Source organism: Cuculus canorus, chromosome 4, assembly GCF_017976375.1.
Source record: "Cuculus canorus isolate bCucCan1 chromosome 4, bCucCan1.pri, whole genome shotgun sequence".
Lineage (NCBI taxonomy): Eukaryota > Metazoa > Chordata > Aves > Cuculiformes > Cuculidae > Cuculus > Cuculus canorus.
The window spans coordinates 60186551-60208217 of NC_071404.1; positions in this window are offsets into that span (position 1 = coordinate 60186551).

The window sequence follows — 21667 nt, forward strand, 5'->3', positions numbered from 1 at the left end:
GTCTACTCATTGTTTATGTCTGTAATTGTATTATTGAACAGTTCTACAGGCTTCTCAAAGAATGCTTAAACTTCTATTCTGTATCTAAAAGGTCTTTCTTCTATGGCATATTGAACAAGTCTTGCACCTTGTTCTAGTTTGAGCTGAAGTACAATCTATTTTCGAACTTTTCATCTAAGTCTTGTATAACTAACCTCATTTTATGAAAGTTGACTACATTTTTTTCAGACAGTATCTGTGTCTAGAAGTCATAACACTTGAAGTTTATAGTCATCACCAAGGCCATTGTTTATACTTATTTCCACAGGAACCAAGGTTGTCCTTGAACTGGTGAAATGTCTTAAGTCAAAGGGGTGAAAAGGGGGTGTACCTGCAGGAAGAAGTAAACAGGACAGGTGACCCCAAACTGACCAAGAGAGCATTACATTCCATATATAACATACTCAGTATAAAACTGGGGGATCATGAGGGTCAGGTCCTCTTCTTCAATGGCTGACATTTGGTAAGGTTCCTGATCCTAAATCTCTGCATTCCTGAATCCAGGTCCTGAATCCATCTCCCATTTGCCAAGGAGGCCAGCCTGAGACCTTTCCCTGTGCCTACTCTGCAGCATCAGTGGTGATATTTAGTCGTTGGGGGGGAGGGGGAAGGATGGGGTGTTCAATTTTGTATATTAGTATATATTTTATTATTGAAATTATTTTCCTTTTTTTATCATTGTTTCATTAAAGCTGCTTTAGTGTTAGTTTCCAATCCATAAGTCTATCTCCCTGATTTCCCTTCCCCTTTTTCCTGTTCACGGCAAGGACTGGGTTCACAAATGCACATGTTTATCTGCTGACCAGGCCAGGAGGAGAGCTAAACCATGACATACCTTTATTGTCCCAAAGGGTCAGATTTATCCACATTGCAGCAATCAACTAAAATTGGACCTCTCTCTTTTGTTGAAATGTGTTGCCTCCTGGATAGCTTTGCTACTAAAGGAAGAAAATGCATAACAATTCCCTAGCTCTTGAGTTATTCTAGGAAAATAAATTCAAGTTTTCATGAGAAACTGTCCAAGTCCATCTGGCTATGGCTTACTATGTGTGAATTGCCACTATAACAAGACCAATGTTTTAGCCCATGCTGGCCATCTCTTCAGCTTCCTTCTTGAGAAGGAATCATAAGTACAGACATAGCATGTAAGTGTTTTCCACCACTATGGGTGTGATTACAAAAGAGGCTTAACTTTTTTTTTTTTTGCTCAGTAATATATATTCCTATCTTCACTTAAATGTAAGCAATTAAAAGAGGTGGCTAAAGTTGTCAGGCCAATGAGAACAGTAGCTCTGAAGGAGGATATGGCTCCATGCATCTTTAAACAAGGTTCTTTTGTAGGTGTTGTTTCGTTGCCCACATTTAGCACTAATTGGCCTTTACTAGTAAACAGTGGCTTTCTTGGATAATGTATAGTGAATCCCAGGCTTACATGAAAACATATAAAAGTCATGGAAAACGTCTTACAGGGCTTATCTTTCTTAGCCATTGTCAGGAAGCTGATATGGGTGAGAAACTCCTATAGCACCACTTTGTTCACAAAAATGAATCTAAACTCCAAGAATTATGCCTTTTCCAGTGAAAAGCAGAATAGAAGACACAATCAATCCCTTATGAGGTTGGTTTTGTTGTTTGTTTCTTTGTTTCTTTGTTTGTTTTTAATTTGGTTTGTTTGTTTGTTTTAAATCTAGCACTGAAGTGAAAGAACAGTATGGAAATACAGACAAGCCCTTACTGTAGCACCAATAGTATTGCACCCAGCAAATAAGCTGCCCAGCCCCTTCCAACAAAACCATTCTTTCATTATCCAATTTGGCACCTGAAACAGTGCATGTTAAGAGGAACAGGATCCTTAGGAGGCCTAACTGTTTGAGACATTTCCTAGACTGCATAAAGGAAGCTGGGTAAGTTGACATATAATGATTTGTCTTGGATTTGGGAGGAAACACTTGCTTTTGGTTGATTGATAAGGCAATGACCACTTCCGAGTGTATAGACCATTGAATTAGAAGTAACTTAAAGCTGCATCATGAAAACATTTTCTTTAAACACTAATGAATTTGGGTTGTTCTGATGCTGAAGGTCTTTGAGATTTTTATGAGGTCTTTGTGAAGTCACTGGTAGTATCAGTGTGAAGTAAGATAAATAGGTATGAACAAATATTTCACTAGTACTAAAAACACTCCTAATGTATAGTGGTATATGTATAAAAATTTAATGCTTTAAATTAGTATAAACCTAGAAAGGTACTAGAGAGTGTATCTGAGGTGGTATAAGGATTTTCAAAAGCAATGTCCTTAAAATCTGCACACACTCTTCTGCTACAAAAACAATCTTGAGAATAAAGAAGGGGTAACAAACTGTTAGACTAGCTTTATGAAAGTGAGGTTTTGATCCTAGTAATAAAGAACACTAATTTTACCTTTTCATACTGTTTAGGTAAACCTATGATTTTAACAACCGTTCTAATAAGATTAGTCAGAAACATTTAAGAATAGTAATGCTTGTGAATGGAACCCTTTTGAAGGCAATAGTGAACAGCTTGTGATATGAACTACCCGTCTCCCACACTGGTCAAGAGAATTCATTTCTTTTTGCAGCTCTCCCTCATGCCTGCTGGCTCTGTGTGCACAACAGATACAGCTTTGCCAACATGGTAGGAGTTAGATGATATCAGAATCCTACTGTCACTATCAACTATGTCCATGTACGTCTAGGCTCCTCGTGGATCACATTCATGATTCTCACTGACAGAGCTTGATTGGACATTGCCTTCCCCACAACGTGGCCAATTTTGGATCTCTGTCCTCCATAACTGTCTTGGTTCCAATGTTCACACCCAGAAAAGACCTCACTTCCGTCCTATACCCACAGGCCAGAGAGTGGCCTGAAAAGTCACTTGATGAAGCATAAGGCAGTGCAATCACACAAAATCTTTATGGCTCTGAGAGAGCAGGGCCAAAAGGGAAGCAGAGACAGATACGAAGATGTTATTTCAGAAGCAGCAGGATGGGAGATCTTGGAGGTGTAGATCATACTCATGAGAACCTAGCAACGACTAGACCAACTGTGTTCTCTGCTTCATTCTTTTCTTTGATGTTTTTCAGAATGTGCTCAACAGCACCACTATGTTTGATGTTGTGTTGCATTTTGGGATAGGAAGGAGAAGAGTTGATGAAATGAAGATTTTTGAGAAACCATTTTCTTCCGGAAAAATATTTTTATCAAACATCTTATTCTGGCTCTATCCACTAGATAGGTAGCATAACAGAGAGAAGCTATTCTTGGCAGGAAATATTAAGAGAGAAAAGAGAAAGCACTTACCTGTCTCAGCATAATTACTTTTCCAGATAATAATAATAGACTACAGTGTAGATTCTGCTTTCAAATTTCTTTCTTTGAGATGCATATATTCTGCTGTTGAAGCTATGCAGTTTATAGGAATTGTTTTCAGAAGACTGGAAAATGTGGTTGGAGGGGAGAACTTTTCTTGCATGAAATTTATCTCAACATTTCAGTGTTGCAGCTGTAAAAAAAAAATACTGAGAATATGCATGCAAGTAAGGACTAGAAAAATGTCACTGAAATATTTCTCCCCACAAATAAACTAAAAATTTTAGAACAGATTTACTATTGAAGGAGGAACTCCTCCACTACTCATTCAAGTGAAAAAAATTGAAGATATTTAAAAATAACAAATTAGCATAGTTTCTGTTTCAGAGGAAACTATCCAATCAGTTCATTTGCTTTACCTTGAGTGAATTAGGTGACCCTAGATCCAGCATGTCTGAATCAACTCTAAGGTCAGCCTGCCACAGCTTCAAGTTTTGCAAAAAAAAGAGTCCAGAGTGAAGAAGCAAATAGAAAAAAAACTTCTGCTAACTTCTAAAGATGGGAAGTCAAGGTGTAGTCAGATACACTAAGAAAAAGGGAATACCTTTCTATTTTATGTCCTCATGAGTTAGTACAGTTTTAAGCAACTATTCTGAAGTCATCGGGCAAGCTCATTAGCATTGCCTCGCCTTTGGAACAACTACAGAGTCTATCCTTAAGTACACATGCACAGCTTAGGTTTAATATAGTGAATAACTTAACCTTATGTAATTTCTGGTACTGTAAATATTCACTGCATGTACGGAGTAGTTTTTGATTCTTTTGAGCTTAATGAGAGATAGTCTAGCAAACTCCTTAGATCATACTCATTTGACGACATTAATAGTGTCATTCAAAAATTGCAGCAATCTATCTAAAAGATATTCCATAATTTGTGCTTAGCCCCAGGGTGCTGCTTGCTAAACTATGCACGTTGAAGAACAGCATAATGGCATTGCCTAACCATTGTGAGCAATGCATTCCTACGTGCCAAATTCAATACTGCAGAAACCCTAGGGAGGTAATGGCATTACACCAGTATGAATTCCTCCCTATTCAATAAAATTCATGTGATTGAAAAAGTTATGTATGAAGGCAGATAGTGCTTTTGTTGACTAACAGGGAGAAGGGCATTAGACTTGCTTTGTCCTTCAAATGTCTGAAGTGTCCAGAAAGTGAAAATTGCTTCCCAGGGAAAATTTGGATCCCAAAATATATCCCAAATTTGCATGAGAAACACACACACATTTTAACTGGAGAAAGTTTTTGAAACAATAAAAAATTCAGTTTTCAATTTGCTACCTTTTCACTCTTCATCAGGCAATAAATATCCATGGGCAAATTCCAGGAGACTGAAGCCTGACTTTTGTGCTCCTTCACATGATTTTTACCATCTTCTACTGGAAACTACAAGTGAGGAAGATTTAGAATACATGCATAGACTTTCTGGGAGTATATTTACGGACAAGAAAACAGAAGCAGTGAGGCTTGCAGATAGTAACCTGGCAGTTTCCATTTTTCTTCTGAAAGACAACTTTGTCCAGAGTAACTACAGTTTTCCAGTACAAACATGCTTGTTAGAAGGGAATTTTTAATTTTGATCTGCACATGCAACATCAGAGGAACTGTAATCCCCATTCTCAAAAACCAGAGAGATTTTTTAAAAAAAAACAAACCAGAAAAGTCTCACACCAAAATACCCTCAAACAAAAAAAATCCCCAAACTGCAATGACTAACAAGAAATTTGCTTTCATAAGTTTTCTTCCCACATTCTTGCAGCCACACTCAACACATGGACTCCACCATATCTTATTGCAAGTTCAAAATTGTCCTAGTAGAGCAATCCAAGTGGAAGCAAGGGCAGAGGAAAGAAATGAAAATGCCTGTTTGTAGTTCAGTTGTAAATCTATAAATTCTCACACTATTGTTTAATAACAACTGGCCAAATATGTGACCACCTAATCCTACTTTCTTTCAGGCCATAGGAATTTTGGAGCATGCGGCTTTGATATTATTCTACTTTAGTTTTGGAACAGGCAGCAAGGGTTTTCCCTAAATAATTACATTTCAAGGTGTCACACAGAATTAAAAATATATAAAAGCTTTTAAAGGAGGACTTTTAAAAAAGTTTTTTTGTTTGTGGAACAAGTTTCAGAGATGACAATTCTATTTTCTACAAACCACTAAATGCTAGTAATGGAGTACAAGACCTGCCATCTGTAAAGAAATTAGAAATGGACCTGAAAGGTGAAATATCAGGGAAGCATAGGTTATTATACTTCATTTTCTTACTGTGCTGTTTCAAATTTCCATTGCAGTAGGTGCTACTGAAGTAGAAAAATAAGTTAGATGAGGAGACAACAAATGTCATCCATTTTGAGAAGCTCCATCCTAAACTAAAGGAGAAAAATGGAAATAATAGAAGCTAGCACTTGAGTATGTTCACAATAGAAAGATGATTCTTTTATACGGAGCACATGATAAAAATCAGCAATGCTTTAAACTATGAGAAAAGAATCATGCTGTGCTCAGTATAACTAGTTTACCTTCCACAAATCTGGATAAAATTACACTTGAGTGAATAAATACGGAAAATACTTCGATGGGAACAATTCTCTCAGTGAAGAGGAAACTTGACAAAAACTGGTAATATATTTTCCAATGTGGTCTAGGTAAAAAGTTCACTTTTCTCAAAGACTCGTTTTCTTTCTAATTACAGTGAGAATACAGGTGACTTGCTAGGGTTGTACTAGCCAGCTTCCTAAAGGAAATGTTTCCAATGAACTCCTATTTGAACTCTTAATTTAAAAGGGGCAGGAAAAGGGGACTGACACCAGAAAGACAGTAAACATGGCTTTGATTCTCAAATTCACTATAAGGATGAACCAATACTGAACTGATGTACTTCAGCAGTCAGTGATCCTGGGCCAGAAATTTTAACGATTGGTACCACCTGAGATGAAGTCATCATGACACCTTTGAAGGCTTTATATATCTTAAATTATATTAGTGATTAAAATTATATTAGTGATTAAAAGAGTGGTAAGTATAAGCTAACAATGTAGGCTATATAAGGTAAGTATAAGCTAACAATAAGCTATACAATGCAGGCCCTCTTTGCAATCAGCAGAGAGACCCCTAAAACTAGAGAGTGATTAATTCCCTCCCAATAATGTCGAGATGAGTCACCATTTGGAGGGTTGATGTCTCATTCTGTTTGTAAAGAAAGTTCAAAGTTTAAGTTCAGGTAGGTAAATCCAGGTCTATTTGGATTACTTTAAATTACACAATAATTCCCTTGTATTTCTCCCTCACATCATTCACTGATGGCCTTATGCTCTATGGTAAAAAAACATAACCGTAACTTTTGTTGAGCACTGTTTTGTAACTTTCACAGTCCTCAACACAAGCTTTTTCCCAAAGCATGTACATTCATTGCTGCAACAGGAGATGCATCCGTTAAGCTTTGGGAAGGCTGTAGGAGCTGGTGGTCCCTGTCTGATGATTATTCAAAGTCTTTTTAGCAACAGTCACCCAGACTGAGATTCTTACGCAGAGCATCGCAGAGCATTGCTCTTGAATGACCTGCATGCAACGTGTGTGGTATGCGCTAGAATATGCATCCTTTGCAAGGTGGAAACTGTTCAGAGTCAACTTCCTCATCCTTGCTGCAGAATTGATAATGTCATTCAGTGATACCAGTTGGTGTTCTTGTATGGGATTACAGATTGCAAGTGAATTTCTGCAATGTGTGAACGAGTTCCTGTAAAAGCTCCCATTCTTTTCCCAGTTTGGGCAAGATCTGTTAAGTGTGATTTCTTTTCATGAGTTCTAGGGGTGCCACTTTTCTCTTGTCCTTAAAGTGGCATTTCATCCCCCTAAAAAAGGCATAGTGGTCATAAAGTATGTATGTTCTACATGTTTATACAAAGGTGCTATTCATGAGTATTAGGAAATCTTATCCAGATACTATGATTGTGTTGGGCAAACAGACTGTAGCAAAAGCCATAATGGAAGCAAGGGTAGTTGTACCTTCTACAGAGATTAAGTGATTATGACATACCTTTCTGTGACCACTATGGAGGCAGGATAGGCAAACCCAGTAAAGTAATGTGTCTTTTTTTATGAGATCATTTAGGAAAGTCACTTTCCTCATGCTGACCTTGATTAAATTTTAAAGGAACTTGCATGTAGCATCTAGAAATTTGTCATGTAACCTCTCATTTCTTTTTCACGAAATAAAGTGGATAGAGTGGAAAGACATGGACCATCAAGTGGATCCACCGAAGGTCCTGGGCTATGGTCTTCTGTCAGCAATCATGGTCCAAGGGATAATAAGTGCATGTGGAGTTTTCTTGAGTATGCAATTTATAGACAAGAGACTGCCCTATATTATGATACGAGGAGTACAGAGGAAGAACCTTTGCTGTGCTTGCACAGTGACTTTGCTGGAAAGTTCTAGAGGTGGCACATTTGTGGTAGCCCCTTCTGGAAGGTTCCTGATTTGGGTCTGGGTGTTCCCAGGGGTTGCTTGCAGATCAAGAGACCCCAGCCTAGGATAACTCTTTGGGTGGCAGGTGCATTTTGGGGTGTTTTTACCACTCCATCCCAGCCAGAGTGATTCAGTGGTATTTGGTTGCTCACCAGCCACAGACCCCATCCCTTTTCTAACTGCATTGTGTTGCTATTGGGATATCAGGATGTTAAGCTGCCAAAGCCTCCAACATCTAATATGAATATTTAAGACATACAAAACAATTTTAAAAGAAATAAATTACAGATGTCTCACACCAAACCTTGAATCAGTCATCAGTTGTATGACTTTCTATATATTCATGCAGCACCAGTGACCAGACATGTTCCTCAGACTCTGCAAATGTCTTGTTAACACCATTTATTCTTTGGACTAGACTCATTTCATTAATAATATGGACAGATGGCTTGGTATGGTTTCAGCAGGAATCAGATTCTATCTCATGCTTTGTCTAAAGTTGCCTAGTTTGAGGCTTTTTATAACAATCTGTCTGATGCTGCCATGCAATATGAATGGGGCTGTGGGATTTATTTGTTCTTTTCTGGTTCCAACTTTCTGCTTCAAGAAATAGTTAATATGCTTCGAAATAACTTCTTATCTGCTATCAAAATTGCCTCATTTCTGATGTATTTACAATATCTTTCTTTCTGTAGGTGCCTGAACAAAAAAAGAAAAGTAATTCTCTTTAGTCATATGGACATAAAATTTCTGATAAAAACTCTAACCATCAGAATAATCTGTGTAAACATTGTATACTTGCTACCTTATTTCTGTGCTTTGAGGTATAATAAGTAACAACTAGTAGATCCATCCACTCACCATTTCTAATAAATCTGCAGCGTTTCCTCAGTCCTTGCAAACATTAGGTATCTGCATGACTTCAACCTCTATGGCTGTATTTCATCCTTCATTGCAGACAAGTGCTTCAGTGCTCAAGTTACGTAGCTACTGACAGTTCTTTGTTTGAGATGCTTCCAAAAGACTCTGAAGATTCAAGGTGGAAATTATTTCTAAGCTGCTTTAAGAAAATCCTTCCTACATGACATTGTGAATGGGTTATAATAACAGACTCCTTCAGAATTATAATTTGATTACAAATCTGGGATGTACTTGGAAACATATTCTATTAATTAACGTCCCAAACTGGCAGTAGATGGGCCTTAGGCTATTTTGAAGTTGCATGAGTTATATTTTTTGGGTTTGCTTCTTTGGAAGCATGTTTGTTGGCTTTTCTTCTGCTGCTTAATTCCAAGGACAGCATGCTTATGCTTCAAACTCTCAATAGAATTACAAGTATTGGGAACTTCACAGAATTTTGCCTGCACTGTGAATACAGGAGCAAAAATTCCCCTGATAATCCAGTATTGAGTTTTTACTTAGGTAAGTCTCTTGGAGAAACTTCTGCAATGGAAAGATTGGTGTAAACAAAAGAAGACCAATAGCCTATAGTCTAAGGCTATGCTATTCAAATTTTGCTTCAGATGACAGTTACTGTCTTTCCTCACAGTTAAGTGGGTGTTCATTGTTGAGTGGAAGTACAGAATAGTAAATATTAAAGGACTGAAAACATCTGGGATGCTTGATTTCATTCCTTTATATATCATCATTCCTTTATATATTCCTTTATATATCATCGTCAGGTGCTCGGCTCCTGACACGCGGCAGCGGACGGTCCCGCGCGGTGCCTGACGGGAGGGGGCGGTCCCGGCGGCTACCGCGGGAGATTTAAACGGTCTCTTGGGAGCACGGCGACTGGGAGCGCGGCGAAGAGGAGCGAGGCAAAGAGGTGCGGGGCACGTTATTACGAAGGGGCAGTTTGAGCGGCAGGGCGAGCGGTCAGGGCGAGCAGGAAGGGCTCAGGGAGAGGCTGGTGGCTGACCATGGTGGCTACCAGGCAGAAGATTAAAACTGCTCCGGGTGCTGCAGCGAGCAGGATGGATACTGCCACCCAGACAGAGCCTCAGTGGGTCCATGCAGCCACGCAGACCCTGGGTTGTAGGCAATGCCCCCCTCCAACACCAGCCTGTGCCTCTGATACCGGCTACGCTTGTGGGAGCTGTGCACGAGTCGCAGAACTCCTTCACATGGTGGCAGAGCTGAGGGAGGAGGTGAATAGGTTAAGGACTATCAGGGAATGTGAGAGGGACATAGATCTTTGGAGCAGTGCCCTCGCACAAACCCAGCAGGCTGCTGGAGCCAATGCGGCGGAGCAGCTTGATCCTATAATCTGTGAGGCAGGGGGAACAAGAGTTGGGGGATGGCAGCAGGTTCCTGTCCGGCGTAGGAAACCTGCTCCCCCCACCCAGACAATTAACCCCCAGATAGCCCTCAGAAATAAATATGAAATGCTGCAGGTAGAACCTATTCCCCAGGAAGAAGCCGTGGAAGAAGGAGATGGTCCCCACAGCCTGGAAACATTCCCTAGGCTCCAGCATCCTCGGAGGGCCCTAAAAACATCCTCTGTCAAGAAAAAGAGGAGAGTGATCGTCTTAGGGGATTCCCTTCTTAAAGGAATGGAGGGTCCCATCTGCAGACCGGACCCGCTCCACAGGGAGGTCTGCTGCTTGCCGGGGGCTTCAGTGAGGGATATCAATAGAAAACTCCCTTCCTTGGTGAAGGAAACGGATTACTATCCCCTCTTAGTATTTCAAATAGGTAATGATGACTTACAGCGCAGAAAGCTGAAAGCCATCAAAAGAGACTTCAGGGATTTAGGGAAGATGATTGAGGGCTCTGGAGCGCAAGTGGTGTTTAGCTCCATCCCAATACTAAGGAATATGGAGCAGGAAGTCAGGAACGTACAGATGATTAATGCCTGGCTCCGTGCCTGGTGTGAGGAGAGAGGCTTTGGCTTCTTTGATCATGGGGTGACCCACCCACCCCCAGGTTTTCTTACTAGGGATGGGTCATACTTGTCTCGAAGGGGAACTAAAGTTATCTCTAAAAATCTGGTTAGGCTCTTAAATAGAGCTTTAAACTAGATGTGAAGGGGGAAGGGGAGGAGACCAGGCTAGTTGGGAATGAGCCTGGAAGTGGGAAACCAGCGGCTGAGAAATGGTGTGCTGGAGAGGACCACCAGTACACCACAATAGGGCAAGTGAGGGCGAGTATAAGTGGGGACAGTAAGGATAAAACTGGGTCTGTGGAATTAGTTATTCCAAGGACCAGTCAATCAAGAATAAACTCTCTTCCCTTTATGAGGGCTGAAGGTTCATCAGCCCAGCTGAAGTGCATTTACACCAATGCACGCAGCATGGGCAATAAGAAGGATGAGCTGGAAGCTGTTGTAGGGCAAGGTGACTATGATGTCATTGCCATCACAGAAACGTGGTGGGATGACTCACATAACTGGACTACAGCTATGTTGGGATATAAACTCTTCAGGCGGGACAGGAAGGGTAGGAAAGGAGGCGGGGTAGCCCTCTATGTCAAAGAGTGCTTTGAAACTCTCGAACTGGATTACGGTGAGGACGGGATCGAGTGCCTATGGGTTAAAATCAGAGGAGCCCACAAGAAAGGGGACTTTGTGATAGGAGTCTGTTACAGACCACCCAGCCAAGAAGAAGCTGCTGATGAACTCTTCTATAAACAGCTGGGGACAGTCTCTAAATCTCTGCCTCTTGTCCTTGTGGGAGACTTTAACTTTCCGGATGTCTGCTGGGAGTACAATACAGCAGAAAGGAAACAGTCTAGGAGGTTCCTGGAGTGCATCGAAGACAACTTCCTTGCACAACTGGTTAGCGAACCAACAAGGGAGGGTGCCTTCCTAGACCTGCTGTTTGTGAATAGGGAAGGTCTTGTTGGGGATTTGACGGTTGGAGGACGCCTGGGATTAAGTGATCATGAGATGATAGGGTTTTCAGTTCTAGGTGGGATTAAGAAGGGGGTTAGCAAAACAGTCACATTAAACTTCCAGAGGGCAGACTTTGGCCTGTTCAGAAGCTTGATTAGCAAAGTCCCGTGGGAAACAGTCCTTCAGGGCAAGGGAGCCCATGAGGGTTGGGCGCTCTTGAAAAATGAAATCCTATCAGCTCAAGAGCAGGCCATCCCTGTGTTCCGGAAAAGGAGCCGGCGGGGGGAAAAGCCAGCTTGGTGGAGCAGGGTGATCTCAAGATGCGTCAATAAGAAAAAGAAGCTCTATGTGCTCTGGAGGAAAGGACAGGCATCTTGGGTGGACTACAGGGACGAAGTGAGATCGTGCAGGGAAAAAATCAGGAGGGCCAAGGCCCAACTAGAATTAAAACTCGCTAAGTCTGTGAAAGACAACAAAAAGTCTTTCTACAAGTACATTAACAGGAAAAGGAGGACAAGGGAGAATATCCAGTCTCTAGTGGATGCAGAAGGAATAACAGTGACAGGGGATAAGGACAAGGCTGAGGTACTTAATGCCTTCTTCGCCTCAGTCTTTAATAGCAAAGAAAGTTGTTCCTTCTGTTTACAAATCCAAGAGTTAGAGGGGCAGATTGAGGCTCCCGTGATCCAAGAGGAGGCGGTTAGAGACTTGCTTGCCCAGCTAGACGTCCACAAGTCTATGGGGCCGGATGGGATCCACCCAAGAGTATTGAAGGAACTGGCGGATGTCCTTTCCAAACCCCTATCCATCATCTTCCAGAGGTCCTGGCTGACTGGGGAAGTTCCACTAGACTGGAGGCTGGCTGATGTTGTGCCCATATACAAGAAGGGTTGCAGAGAGGATCCGGGGAACTACAGGCCTGTCAGTCTCACCTCAGTGCCAGGGAAAGTCATGGAACAGGTAATCTTGAGTGCTATCATGAAGCACACGCAAGAGAACCGGGTGATCAGGCCCAGTCAACATGGGTTTACAAAAGGCAGATCTTGCCAAACTAACCTGATCACCTTCTATGACAAAATCACTCAACTACTGGATGGGGGAAAGGCTGTGGATGTAGTCTTCTTGGACTTCAGTAAAGCCTTTGACACAGTTTCTCACAGCATTCTGCTTCAGAAACTGTCAGCCTCTGGCCTGGACAGGCGCACACTCTCCTGGGTTGAAAACTGGTTGGATGGCCGGGCCCAGAGAGTGGTGGTCAATGGAGTTAACTCCAGCTGGAGGCCAGTCACAAGTGGAGTTCCTCAGGGCTCAGTACTGGGTCCAGCTCTGTTCAATGTCTTTATCAATGACCTGGATGAAGGCATTGAGTGCACCCTCAGCAAGTTTGCAGATGACACTAAGCTGGGAGGAAGTGTCGACCTGCTGGAGGGTAGGGAGGCTCTGCAAAGGGATCTGAACAGGCTGGACTGCTGGGCCGAGACCAATGGGATGAGGTTTAACAAGACCAAATGCCGGGTCCTGCACTTGGGGCACAACAACCCTATGCAGCGCTACAGACTGGGGGAAGAATGGCTGGAGAGCTGCACAGAAGAGAAGGACCTGGGGGTGCTGGTTGACAGCCGACTGAACATGAGCCAGCAGTGTGCCCAGGTGGCCAAGAAGGCCAATGGCATCTTGGCTTGTATCAGAAATGGGGTCACCAGCAGGTCCAGGGAGGTTATTCTCCCTCTGTACTCGGCACTGGTGAGACCGCACCTTGAATACTGTGTTCAGTTCTGGGCCCCTCACCACAAGAAGGATGTTGAGGCTCTGGAGCGTGTCCAGAGAAGAGCAACAAAGCTGGTGAGGGGGCTGGAGAACAAGTCTTATGAGGAGCGGCTGAGAGAGCTGGGGTTGTTTAGCCTTGAGAAGAGGAGGCTGAGGGGAGACCTTATTACTCTCTACAACTACCTGAAAGGAGGTTGTGGAGAGGAGGGAGCTGGCCTCTTCTCCCAAGTGACAGGGGACAGGACTAGAGGGAATGGCCTGAAGCTCCATCAGGGGAGGTTCAGGTTGGATATCAGAAAAAAATTCTTCACAGTAAGAGTCATTGGGTACTGGAACAGGCTGCCCAGGGAGGTGGTCGAGTCGCCTTCCCTGGAGGTGTTTAAGGAACGGGTGGATGAAGTACTTAGGGACATGGTTTAGGGAGTGTTAGGAACGGTTGGACTCGATGATCCAATGGGTCCTTTCCAACCTTGTGTGATTCTGTGATCCTTTCTCATCTGGATAATGACTTTGTCTGGGCTAGGTAACTTTTTGGATTACTGGACTTGCAATTGCATGCTGCGAGAGAATTCTTCAGAAGCATAGTTTGGATCAGACAGCCTAAGCATGTTATGGTTCCATGCATTTTAGTTGATCTTGACTTGTTTCCATGAAGATCCAGTAATGAGCCACATATACTGTCTCATGCCTCTAGACAGAAAAAAACCGCTCTAATTTTAGATGAAACATAGTGTTTTGGATATGGAAAGGCCTTAGAGTGAATTTGTGCATTGTATTGCGACTGAACACTTATCATCAATGAAGTAAGACTTTCTCACATTTCAGCTGATGGAGGGACATCAGCATTGACAAGAAAAATCATGAAATCATAGAATATTAGAACATCAGGTTGAAGGGGACCTCAAGGATCATCGGCAAAATCATGGTCTAGACAAGATGGCCCAGCACTCTCTCCCGCTGAATCTTAGATGTGTCCAATGTTGGGGGATTCATCACTTCCCTGGGGAGATTATTCCAATGATTGATTGTTCTCATTATGAAATATTTTAGTCTTGTGTCCAATTGGAATCTCCCCAGGAGAAACTTGTATTCATTACCTCTCACTTTTTTCATGTAATTCCTTGTAAAAAGGGAGTTTCCATCTTCCTTGTAACTACCCTTTAAATACTGGAACGCAATGATAAACAGCAATACTCTGAGTGGGAAAACAGACTTTTATCTTTAAATCTGAGCAGTTAAACAAATTGAGAAAATGCATCATGGGAAATCTGTGCAAAGTAGAGGACTGTTTAATTTACTAGAAGCAATCTGAAAGAGGGAGAACGCCACCAAAACAAGTCGTACAAAACCCCACTATCAGAAAATGGCCTGCTTATCTGAACAAGAATTGCGGCAAGTATGCAATTAACTGAAGAACACACTAATGATTTCAAATTGCAGATGCCCATAAAAACAGTCCCTTTAGCATTACAACCTTTTAAAAACTACTCCCATTCTGGATGCACTGCCCTTCATTAAAGGTACACCAACAGAAAACATTTTATTTATGGATCCTTCAGCAAAAAGAATAAAGAGTAAGTGGCAATATAAGGTGTTGCATCAGATATCACCACCAGCAAATAGAAGAAGGTGAAGACAGTACACAAGTATGACTTTAAACCTCATGGCCCATGTGCCTGGAAAGCTCCTGATGGCAGTGGTGCAAAACATAGAATTAGTACACGATGGACTTTTCCTTCTTTTTAACAGGATAACCTGTTTGGACTGTCCCTGCTGAAATGAATCTCTGTTTTCTCTTACAGGACCGTGCAGGATGGCAAATGGAAATACCGTGGTTGTGTTACTACCTCAAGCCCTAACAAAGCTGCCTATATGCACTGAAGTCTTCTCTGTTAGTACTGAGAACTAACCAATGGCTTGTCTGATATATTGCCTCAGTCGGAAAGAATAAATGAAAGAGACCACCAATTAAGTGTGGATGTGCTTGGTGTAGCTAAAAATAATGTTTCTCTAGCTCTTAGTTGTATCCAAGCTTAGTTGTGGATACAATCCACAGTGGCAGCAATTATATAAGAAGGTGAAGACAGCACCTTACTACTGAAATTCAGAAGGTAATTTGGGATAATGCAACTAAATTTGAAAATGAATTCCAGTGCTGGTGGTATTCTGTCAATTTTACTCATGACTCCACCAACAATAAGGCCACAGCTCTTTCCTTAACAATATACAACACTTTGGTATACACTAGATACCAAGTCATTGCATGAGGATTGAACTACAGAGCACAGGCCCAACAAAACAAATGACAAGCTGTTGATGTATGAGAACCCTTTATTATATTCACAGTTAGCATTACTATCAAGACAAGTATTCACTCAAATATTAGTGTCTGTAACTTTAATAGAATTCTGAGATGTGACTTTAAATATTCAAATCCTGTTATGTCTTATCAATTGTTACAATCTAATTAGACATTAAGTCATGATTTATTGCCTACAAGCATTGGAATCATTGGAATATATCATACTTTGGTGAAGAAACTACTAAAACAAGATGACCTGTGTCAACTGCTAGAATATGCCTGAAACAATGGAGACAAAACTCTAACCACTACTCATCATAATAGAGAAGAGATACACCATATCTTGGAAAGAGGGAAGAAGGATGAAGAAAATCATTGCTAAGAAACTCCTCTTGCTTGTTTTTTTGTTTAACTGCTTAATTATATGCTTCACCCAGCTGTGATTTTACTAACTCTAACTTTGATATGTCTATTGCTTATCATCATATTGCATATAAAGGTTTGGCACATCGTGAAACAACTAACCTAAACCAAAACATACAAACTAATACATAGCATATAACAGTACCTCACAGCCTACTTACCATGGGTCTGTAAGCTTATAAATTACCAATATACTATTAATGGCACAGAGGCAAGAGGCACCAACCCCTGTGAGGGCAAAATGCATTGACTATAGTCATGAAGTAGCGTGACGATGTGGTCCCCATCACCTCCAACCTGAACTTTTTCCTTAATCCTGACCAAGCTTTAACTACCAACAGCAGTTGTGATGGTCATGATGGCTCAAGGTGATTTTGAAGGAGACAGATAACAATAGCCAGATAACAATAGCCAAGGGCCAATCTATAGTAGTAAGCTCACCTGGCCACAGTGCTGGTCAGTATCCAACTTAAACCAAATTTTGAGGAAACTGGCATTTGAAGCCAGTATGCAAGTATGAATCAATCATCTTATTCCAAAAATACCGAGAAGGCTGAGAGCCCTCTGAGCTTTCCTGAAATGACAGTGGGCTGCACATCAGGATTTCCCCTTGAGCAGGGATGTCTCTCAGGGTTACTCCTTGAAGCTGAGAGAATCCTTGCCAAAACAGATCATTGGTACGTGAATCTCTGAAACTGTGAAATTTTAACTGATATAAAGGATTGATTTTACATATATAGTGTTTTAGACATAAACTGTTGACCAAGGCTGGTACTAAGATTGGATCCAACCGCACCTAGACACCTGTCTGAAAAGGAGTTTAGAAAGAAAGGACATCCTTTCTGAACCTTGTGAGTCGATGGGCAGGTGTCCCTGACAGTTTTTTCTGACCTTGTCCTCTATGGAGGAAATAATCCTGTGTACCTTGCTATCGAATCTTGTTAAACCATTGTCACATTCACTATCAAACTTTGTTACATCACTGTTTTATATTAATAAATACATTGCTGCTTCTCTCTTATGAGTGAAGAGCATAATTTTGTCACTCCATTTGCAACACAGAACCACGGGAAATGATTTGTAGGTGGTGTTATCAGTTGGATATCATGCTAGAAATGGCAGGAATCAAGTAATGGCACCCGACCTGCCCATCCTCTCTCCAAAACCTCTATGCGTTGCTCAGGAATTGGGTTGTCTGCTTTACCATGTTGGCAGGTACAACCTTCTTCCTTACCATGCCAGTGAGGAGGTGCAAGAGACTAGCTCTGTCCTCTACTTTGTTGAAGGGAAACACTAGTGAAGCTAAGGCTTAATGGCTAGAAATGAATAACATCTTGTAAGCAAAACCAGAAAGCAGTTTGGACATGTGGACTGGGATGATTATGTAACTTGGACATTTGTTTCTCCATACGCTGACTATTTGAAAATGGGTGAGAGAGACCCAAGACAACTAAGAGACCTCATTAAGTGACACCAAACCAAAAAGTTCCCAGAGGATAATTCTTCATTTCCATATCATGTTCTTCAGGATGATGTAATGGGCTGTGGAGTAAGGTGAGGGAGGGAACGGCAGACCCGCCTGAAAACTGCCAGGCCACAAACCTGTCTGGGGGTGTTGAACAGCGGGGCTGTTGACTGGGAAGATTTTTTTTTCTGTCTACCAGTTGCAGCTGTGCCTTATTTCAGAAGTAATTATTAATAATTTAGACAGCAAGAGACATACTGATTCCAGTGCCTCATGTACTCACCAGGGGTGAAGGACAGTGTCAAATTTTTCCTCTGCCTGATTCATTACCGGGATCTCAATGTGGGTTTCCTGTGTTCCTAGGTATTTACTCTTTTCCCTGTTGCTTTTGCTTAATAGCCTTGAGTAAACTTACCTGTTTTGTTCTTTGGTTTGTCACACTATGGACCACACGAGCCACACACATCCAGGCTTGAGTAGGGGGAGGGGAGTAGGTTTGTTTATCTGTGCAGCCACCTGGAGGCCAACAAGGGTGGTGAAAATCAAAAGCAAAAATTATTCTGACCCCCACAAACATAAACAGACTAAAATACTCAGGTGCACAGCCAAGACATGGGGATGCAACTTTCCAAAGTTACAGGAACAAACTCCAACCTGTTCAGATCACAATCTGATCCCTGAACGCAGCCCAGATCACTTGGATCTGATGTCACGTGCACACTGTAAGGGAATGGGAGGGAGGCAGAGAGAACGGGACACAAGGAGTTTGGGACAGATGGACACAAGGAGTTTGGGATTGGGATACATCTGATAGAGGAAGAAAGATAGGGAAAAGAGAGGAGTGAAAAAGACAATGAGAATGGCGTGTGTGATTATACAGGGATCAGGATTAATATAACAATAGACGAGTGAACCAGTATGAGTATAACATTTTAACAAATAGGGTCGAAACTATAGTTCTTATCCTTAGGTTTCTATCCCTTAGATTACTAGCAATGGTGAATAAACAACTCCAATATTAATGCATAGCCCAGAAACAATAATAATTTTGGAGCACTCAAAGGAGTGCTGCTTATTTTCCCAAAAATTTTAAGGTTCAGTTTTGTAACCAGAATCCCACTGGCTCAGATAAATTTAGGGGGCTTAAAACCAGACCATTAGAAAACTTGAGGCATGTATAAAACCTCATAGCAATCTGGTTTCTTCAAATGATAGAATTTTGGATCCCAAGGACAGAATTCACAGGACTGTGTGATGATGACATCCTCAAGAGTATCCTTCACCACCACTTTCTTGCTTCCAGTTGACATTAGTGGGTCTAGATCTCTTTTTCTGAGGAGCATTAATAGCATTAACAGAGAATATTAACAAAGAAAGATGCAACTTCCTTACAAAAAGAAATATTCAGCTTACAGAAACCCAAAATCTGTAATAGTGTATAGTGAAATAGTATAGTTATAGAGAAAGTAGCCACATTAACCGTATTGTATACAAACACAAAATCAACAGTTCTGGAGATAAATCAATCAATCAATCAACCAATCTCAGTACAGGTATAGCGAAAGTAGCCACATTAATCATATTAAACGCAAAGACAAAATCAACAGTTGTGGGAAAAGGTCTCAGCCCATCTTCATTGGCAGAAGTTATAGCAGGTTGTGTCAGGTCTTTTCCTCGGTCACATGGCTTCATAGTTGATCATCAAGTTTTTTGTTATTTGTTTGGCTTTTTCCTAATAAAAAGAAAGAAAAAGAAAACTCGGTCCAAGACAGGACCAATTTTAAAAAGAAGGAACAATCCACCGTGTATTTATTTTCTCCTTTTTTTATGTGGGCATAGGTGGCGATCCCTGCATACAGATTAACTGGGGTTTTAAAATAAGGGGGGGGCTCTCAAATTCTGGGAGGCTCACCAGGACAAGGTGTCCTGGGCAGTATCTAGATCTGTCGAGGCGGAAAGTAGCCAATAAATCCCCTTGTTTGTTTTCTGTGAGACGTCTAAAAGAGGCCCACCGCCTGCTTTTTGGCTCAGCTAAAGGTAGCTCCACTAGTTTTCTCAGCCTGGGAGGGCTGGTAGTCTTACCGACAGGAGCTGAAGTAGCAGCTCCCGTTCCTTTTGTTAAAAGGCCTGCAGGCATTTTCTTTTCTCGAATAGGGGAGCGGCTTTTGTCTGGGGGCTGTTGCATTTTTGCCAACCAATGCAGGTCAGATAGGGGCAGGCCAGGCATTAAATATCGGGGAAACCCCTTTCCTAAATGACTTGGTGAACCTTTTTGAAGCCTGATCCCAGGATGTGGTCGTAATCACATCATCCTGCTCCCAAAATCCATTTCCTCCACCCCAGCAAAGTACTGTTTGAATCACAAAGCATAGTGCTCCTCAAGCTCCTGCAGTTCAGCCAGCTGTGCCAGGGCACGTGCATCTGCTTTCACTACAGCAGAGGTTTCAGACCCCTCTATCTTATCAATAACAGTTAGGAGTTGGAGTTTGAAATCAGGATCTGCATCAAGAGCAGGATCAGGTTCTGCCACTCCCTCATCCCAACAATAGGTGGCCGCTTCCCCTGCCAGATCAGCAGCCTCATCTGTAGAACTCAAAAAAAGTTTCCCCAGCTGCCCAATAGCCAAGGAGCAGCTGTAATGTCAGCGTCTCCTCCTGTGCGTAAGCATCCTCTAAGCTACCTCTCAAAACCTCCTCTTCTTTTCCCTTTTCAGTTCAACCAGTGCCTTCTGTATTATCAACAGAGCAGCCCCCTCTGCCTTCAGACGTCTCCAATGCCTCATTCACTGTTTTCAACACCTAATTTCCTCTCTCAATTTTAAGTCTCTCTGAGCTCCCTTTCTGAGCAGCCACCCATGTCGCTGCTACCAGGCTCCAAGTATCAACAACGATGCTAAAGACAAGTCAGAGGAATAGAAAGAAGGCACATCCCAGGGAACCATCATAACCATGCCAGAAATCACAATTTCCTTTCACCCTGTCACCATTGCAGACGGACAAACTGTGCTCGCTGTGCCAAAAAATGTCACTGCCCAGATCCATGAGCCACACGCTCGTGTCCAGCCTGACTTGGGGTGGGGGTGGAGGTGGGCAGTTCATAGCGGTTCCCCAAAATTCCGCTGGAAAGGACATCTTTATATATACTGTATTTGTAGCTCATAAGGGACAGTGGTAATGCTTTACCCCTTCATGATACTTATGAACATTTTATTAATATTTTATCTGTGCTTAATGGATTTTCTACCACTATCTTCCTTAAGTGTTAATAAGCCTTTGCAAAAAATTTAATTCCAGTCGCTGCAAACTGATAAATTGTTTCTAATAAAACCCTTCAGAAATATCCTTTTTTATCTTTCACAGGAGTCAAATACAGTTTTATACAGATTAGAGAAAAAGGACTCTGCAAAATTCCTGGATTTTTTCCATAGAACATTTTCAAGTTGTTCTTTATAGTTATCCTGTTAGGGGCCAAAGTATAGGCTTTTGCCTATGAATTCCTACAAGAATTGTTTCACTGTCTTAGATTGATTGTCCATGTAGCCCAGAGATGATATTCAAGGCAAACACTTGAGCCTGGTGTGTGCACAACTATGTTCGCTCTCACAGACAAGGTTTTTCTTTGACTTCTGGAGACACTTCAGTTTCAGACTCATCACTTCATTTTCTCCTGATCTGCTTCTCACTGTTGTACTAGATGCTTCATTAGTGTCTGCACACCCCAATATATTTGAAGAATTTATATTGTAAACACTGGAAGTTGGAAGAAAAGGAGGATTGATCACACTGTCAGAATTTAGTCATTCAACTTAGAAAGCTTAGAAACGCTTCCTGAAAGTCTCCTTGCAATGCCATAGGGAATACCTACCAGGAAATTCAAATGTGGGAAGTGGCCTATGATAGATGCCTTGTAGACTGAAATACATGGTAAATATTCTGCTAATCTAAGAGTATTCGCTCTGAGAGCAAAAATTT